Here is a 6,807-nt window from a genome sequence, read left to right on the forward strand (position 1 = left end):
AACAACCATGAGATATCATCTCACCCCAGTCAGAATAGCAAAATTTAACAGAACAGCAAGCAACAAATGCTGGCGAGGTTGTGGAGAAACTGGAACCATTATTCACTGTTGGTGGGAGTGTAAAATGGTGCAACCACTGTGGAAGGCGGTATGGCGCTTTCTCAAAAGTTGCAAATACAGATGCCATTTGACCGAGCAATTCCCCTACTGGTAATATACCCCAAAGAGACTACAACCTACATCCAAGCAGAAATATGCACACCCATGTTTATTGTGGCTTTGTTCACAACAGCGAGGAGTTGGAAACAAACTAAGTGCCCATCAACAAACGAATGGATAGAGAAGCTGTGGTATATTCACACAATGGAATACTAGGCTGCATTGAAAAACAAGGAACTCATGCAATAGTATTCAAAATGCGTGACCCTGGAAGACATTATGCTGAGTGAAGTATCTCAGCCACAAAAGGACAAATACTGCATGGTGCTACTGTTGTAAAACAGGACTGACCTCAGTGTTGGGTGGAGACTGAGAAATATGGCTTCAATAATGTAAACTACATTGAAACAGATGAGGGAGAAAACTGTTTAAAAATGATATGTGACTAGGTATTTTTGTCATGACGGGAGTCCAGAGTGAAGGCTGCATATTGGAGTGGACTTGGGGAGGGTTTGTAAAACAATGAAAGAATTTTTCTTTTGCTTTTCCAAGACGGTATTGTACTAGAGGGAGGGTTGGGACGGGAGAAAAGTGCAACAACGAATGAAAGGAAATCCAAAGTCTCTGTAAATTTTCATTGAAAATAATAAATTTTTAAAAAAGACTAAAGAAAAGAAAGTTTCCCCAAGGAAGACAACTTTATTACAGTCAAAGATTAAAAGTAACATTTAATTCCTAGGGAGATCCAGAGAACTCCCTTATTGTAATATTATACAGGCCATTTTTGTTTTTATTTTAATGAAAGTTTGCAGACTTAGGATTTCCAGTCATTCATTGTTGCACTTTTCTCCCTTCCCACCCCTTCCACTCCAATTAAGAAAAACTCTTTCACTGTTATACTATCCCCGGCCCCCAAGTCCACTCCACTGGGCAGCCTTCATTCTGGACTTCTTTAATGACAAGAATACCTATTCACATGTCCCTTTTAAACAGTTCTTTCCCTCATCTGTTTCAATGCAGTACACATCATTCCTCCTTTCCTTTTCTGTTTTCCCTCAACCCTGATGTCAGTCCCATTCTTGAATATGTGCTCTCTCATTCTTCATTATACCTGGTAAGTTTCCCTCCTTCCACCACATTTTCAGTGCCTTCACTTGCTTCTTCCTGTTCTGACATTCCAATGATGTACATGTTATTTCTTTTGATGGTGTCCCACATTATTCTTAGGTTTTCTTCTTTTTACTTTCATTTTTCGTCTGCTTTTTGCTCTATCTTCTATTTCACTGGTTCTGTGTTCCATCTCTTCAACTCTGCTCACATGTCCCTCCATTATGTTGACAGCCTCTGAAACATTGGACCTCATATATTTTATCATGGTGTCTTGTTTTTCCAGTGCCGCTAACATCTCGTTTGTTTCATCTACATTCTGGATTGATTTTTTTTTTAGCTCCTCCTGGTTTTTGCTTGTAGTATCCTGTAATTCTTCAAGTTTGTTGCTCATCCATTGCAAATATTCAATCACTGTTCTTTTAAATTCTGTATTGGAAAGTTCCATCAGACTTTCTGGCTTCAGGAAATCTATTGATACTGTGTTACCCTCTGGGAGAGACATCTTGCTTTGTTCTTGTGTATTGTGTGGGATAGCTTGCTTTCTTCAAGATATTGATATGTTCTTGATCTGAAGACAATTCTCTAGAGATCAATTGGGCAGCTTAACCCACTTATTTGTTTCTCTGAACTTCTGACTCCAGGGAAATGTCAGTTCAGAGTCTGTGAGAGTAGCCTCTTACAGGTAAGACAGGTCAAGGTGCTCTGGATTAAAGGCAGGTTGATTGACCAGATGCATAGGCACAGGTGTGAAGCCAAATGGGGTGGGGCAGGCACAGGAGTGGGGTGATCACAAGGGCTAGTCAACCACTTGGGGACCTTACTCAGACCTCAGCTGTCCCAGTGTGCTCACGATTGGGGACCCTGCTCAGATTCCAGCTGTTCATCTCCCACTCAGCAGTTCTCACTCAGTGGTCTCTGTCCAGTGGCACTTATGCAGGTGCCCTTGTGCAACAGTCCCTGCCTAAGCAGGGTCCTGGGTTCAATGAGACCCAAGAAGTCAAAGTCAAATTCCCACCAACTCACTCGCCTCTTGCTGCTCTGCAGTGTCCACAAAAGTTCAGACAAATTACCACTCCCACTCCTTCCTGGACAGTCGTGTGGCCCAAGAGAGCTCGGCCAAATTCCCACCAGTGGGCTCAACCTTGGGTGCTCTCCCAGGCAGTCAGCAGTGCCAAGAAAATCCAGCCAGGGTCTTACCAGCCTTCCCAATCGTGGGGACACAGAAAAATTCAGTCCAATTCCAACAGACCCACGGGGTCTTATCAGGGCTTAATAGAACTCACCCAGTATCCACCAACCTTTCTCCTGCCGGATCAGTCCGACAGCAGCTCGCGGGTGACTTCCGTTATGGCCGAGTGCACATGGTTTTGTCCTCCCGCAGCTCCTCCTACTGTCCACGTTGCCACATGTCGGTTGGTCTCTGTGCAGTGTGAAGGACTCTAGTGTCCCTGGGGCGTAGCCGTGGGGCGGGGTTGGCTATCAGTTCACAGATGTCAAGCTGCCAAGTCACCCATCCTCAGTACATCAGACCAGGCCCCACACCTCTGTGCCTGGCCCCGCGCCTCTGCGCCCAGCCCCACAAGTCCATTTTGAGGCTCAGAGAACTCAAAGCCAATTTTCCCGACTCCAGAGGTCACACTGCTCTTTTAAAGATTTAGAGATAACCTAAAGGACTAATTTACATCTTTATTTTCTTTATAAAGGGCACACTCACATACACCCAATGTCATGTGGCATAAATGGTTCATATCTGTATATGTCTTTCAGAGGCTTGTGTGTGAACATATGTATTTATGCACGTATGTGTGTAACTGAAGAAAACTTTTAAACCTTTCCTTTTGAGTGGTTCAAAGATGACAGAAACTATTCAGGAATCAACCAAATGTTACAAAAAGTATCTCTTTTCTTGGATATCTATAGCTGACTAGGGAATGATGAGCAGTATAAAATACCATTTAACCTTTATACCTACCTCTGCATTCCAAAAGAGAAAAAGAATGGCCCCTCAACAGCATTCATTTTCACTGCCTCAATTACTTGAAGTGGGTAATCAGCTAACACTGTAAGGGTGATTTTGAATATGTGTTGATTTTTCCTTAGTATTGATTGCTATGCTTTGACATACTTTTCTTATTCTGTTACACCAAGCACCACCTGGCGCCATTGTCTGTCTTAACTACTCACACATCCAGTGATCATCTTTTCTGCAACATTTTCTCCATTGTATACAATGTCCAATGCATGCACTTAGATCTTAAGACATGGTTTAGCTGGTTTAAATAACATGGTTTGTTTTTTAAATTTTTATTTGAAGGAAATTGTACCATTTTAGATAAATACATTTCCTGAAATACACTGACAGATTTATTCTAGAGTATATTTCCCCCCTCATGTTTCTCTCAAGAAAAATGTAATTTCACATTTTAACAAATATGTCCCTTAATTATTCTATTACTAGACCTTCTTTGTAAGACCTTCTTTGTGTACAGAACTTTATGTGAACAACTAAGGTATGTTCATATATTTATTGATAGTCTTTTTTTGATTGCCTTCGAGTCGAGAACAACTCATTTATCAAAGTTCATAGTTTCTGAAGGCACATTGTTCAGGAAGTATAAACAGAATATTAAAAAGTCCATGTAAATTCATAATTACATGCAAATACATTTACCTACAAAAAGGACTTAGATGGGGAAATTTTCAATGTGCCAATTGTTGTGTCTACCTAAGAATATAAAAGAACTTTGATTCTTTAGAGTCACTAATTCTAAATTCTCCCCAAATTCAGCAATTTGGGGAGCTGTTGAGGAAGCTAAGAAATGATTCAATTTGCCAAAACATGTAAAACCTAAAGAAGACCATGCTTCTAAGAGCAAGATACTGAAGTGGCCACTGATGGGGGGGAAAATCATCATATTGTTCATTCATTGTTTTCTAGTAGTTGTTCACTGATCATAACTATGTAGTATTATCTCATATTTTTTAAATCAAACATTTTCTTCCAGGTGTAGTTTAGTTTAAATGATAAAATGGAATTCTTACATGATTCTCTAGCTATTAAACCCATTATGTCATAGTACTAAAAACAATCCTTTCTAAATCAAGGTTCTTTCTATATATTATGTTAATGAAAACTTTAAATATTTCAAAAATTTATCACTAGGAAAATCTTAGGCCCTCTAGTTGAGTTCACATAGCATAAGCACAATGAAGTGTTCTGGGATTCCCATTTTCCTCAAGTTTAGCCACAATTTGTTGTGATCTACACATCAAATGCTTTTGCATAGTCAATGAAACACAGAGAGACATCCTTCTGGTACTCTTTACTTTTTGCCAAGATCCATCTGACATTGAAAATAATATCTCTAGTACCATGACCACTTCTAAACACAGCTTATTCTGCTAGTTCTCTGTCAATGTACTTTTAGGGTCATTTCTGAGTGATCTTCAGCAGGATTTTGCTAGTGTGTGATGTTAGTGATATGGATGTCTTCCAGTTAGTTGGCCAAATAGATGTCCTCCAGATTTCTTGGTACAACTTGGTGAAAGTATCCACAGCAGATCTGTTTGTTGAAATACATCAGTTGGTATTCCATCAGGTCCTGGAGCTTTATTTTTTACCAAGTCCTTAAGAGCCACCTTAATGTCCTCCTTCATCACCATTGCCTCTAGATCATATGTTGTATCTTGAAATTCTTCTGTGTCAGCCACTTCTTTTTGGTACAATGACTCTGTATACTCCTTTCATCTTCTTTTAATGCTTCCTGAATCATTCAAAATTCTGCCCAAAGCAGAATTGCAACTTGTGACTTGAATTTGTTCTTCAGTTCCTTCAGCTTAAGAAATGTTGAGTGAGGTCAGCCCTTTTGATTTTCTGACTCCAGCTCCTTGCACATTTCATTATAATACTTTGTCTCTTCTATTCATCTCCTTAACTTCTTGATTTCTTCCCTTTGCTTTGGCTTCTTGATGCTCTAGTGCAATATTCAGAGGTTCTGCCGACATTCATTTTGGTCTTTTTTTCTTCTTTCTTCTTTGTAATGACCTTTTGCATTGTTCATGAGTGATATTCTTGATATATTCCCACAGCTCATCTGGTCTTCATTAATTGATGTTTAAGACCTCAACCCTATTGCTGAGTTGGTTTTTAAATTCAGGGGGAATAGACTCAAGATCAAATTTTGAGTGATTGTACTTCTGTGAAACCTACACTTAGACGAGGAAGCAATTTTCAAAACAGAACAGGGAAACACTGCGTGGTTCAAAATCAGGAAAGGAGTGTGTCAGGGATGTGTCCTATCTCCATATCTTTTCAATCTATATGCAGAACAGATCGTTCAGGAAGCAAAGCTTTATGAGGAGGAGTTTAGCATCAAGATTGGAGTAGACTCATCAGCAACCTATGTTATGTGGATGACACTATCTTGCTTGCTAAGATTAAAGAAGACCTGAAGCACTTGATGCAGAAGGTCAAGGACTATCTATAGTCTTCAATATAGATTGAAGGTCAACATCAAGAAGACAAAGATTCTCACCTCTGGGCCAACTGGCAGCATCATGATAGCTGGAGAAGAGAGTGATGTTGTTAACAATTACAACTTGTGCAGTTCCACAATCAACACTCTGAATTGACACCATGGTTAAAAAAAATCAAAAGACAAATTACAATGGGGAAATCTGATGTCAGGTACCTCTCCAGAGTGCTGAAAAGCAAAGATGTCAGTCTAAAGACTAAGGTGCATCTAATCCAGGCCATGGTCTTTCTAATTACTTCCTATGTATAAGAAAGCTGAATAATAACTAAGGTTGACAGAATAAGAATTGATGCCTTTGAACTTTGGTGCTGGAAGAGACTCTTGAACACACCATGGACCTCCAAGAAAACAAATAGGTCTGTCTTGGAGAGGTAAAACAAAGTTTCTCCTTGGAGGCTAGGATTTTGAATCTCCATCTCACATCTTTGGGCACATGGCCAGCAAAGACTGGCCCTTGGAGAAGGACATAATTCTTGGCAGGGTGGAGGGACAGCACAGAAGAGGAATCCCCCAGTTGAGATGGATTCATACAGTGACTGAGGTAATAAGGCTTCGTGTGTAAGAATTAATGAGACTTCCCCAGGACAGAGTAGGGTTCAGAGCTGCTGTATGTATGGTTGCTATGGGTTGCAGGCAACTCATGGGCACATAACAACAACAACAACAATAGCAACATGCCCAAAATATGAGAGGCAAAGCCTCATCATTCTTGCCTTCAACGAGCACTCCTGCTACAACTTCTCCAAGACATTCATTTGTTCTAGTTGCATTTTTTTTTCGCAAATAGATTTGTTTATTCTTTTGGTAGTCCACTGTATATTTTATATTCTTTGCCAACACCAGAATTCAAAGGACTCAATTACTCCTTACTTGTCCTTCTTCCTTGTCCAGTTTTCAAATATATACGGAGTGAAAAAACAACGGTATAAATCAGACACATTTTAGTCTTCAAAGTAATAATATCTTTGTTTCTTAACATTATAAAACAATTTACTTTTGCAGT

Source organism: Elephantulus edwardii, unplaced genomic scaffold (assembly GCF_000299155.1).
Source record: "Elephantulus edwardii isolate Elephantulus edwardi_28Jun2011 unplaced genomic scaffold, EleEdw1.0 scaffold00248, whole genome shotgun sequence".
Lineage (NCBI taxonomy): Eukaryota > Metazoa > Chordata > Mammalia > Macroscelidea > Macroscelididae > Elephantulus > Elephantulus edwardii.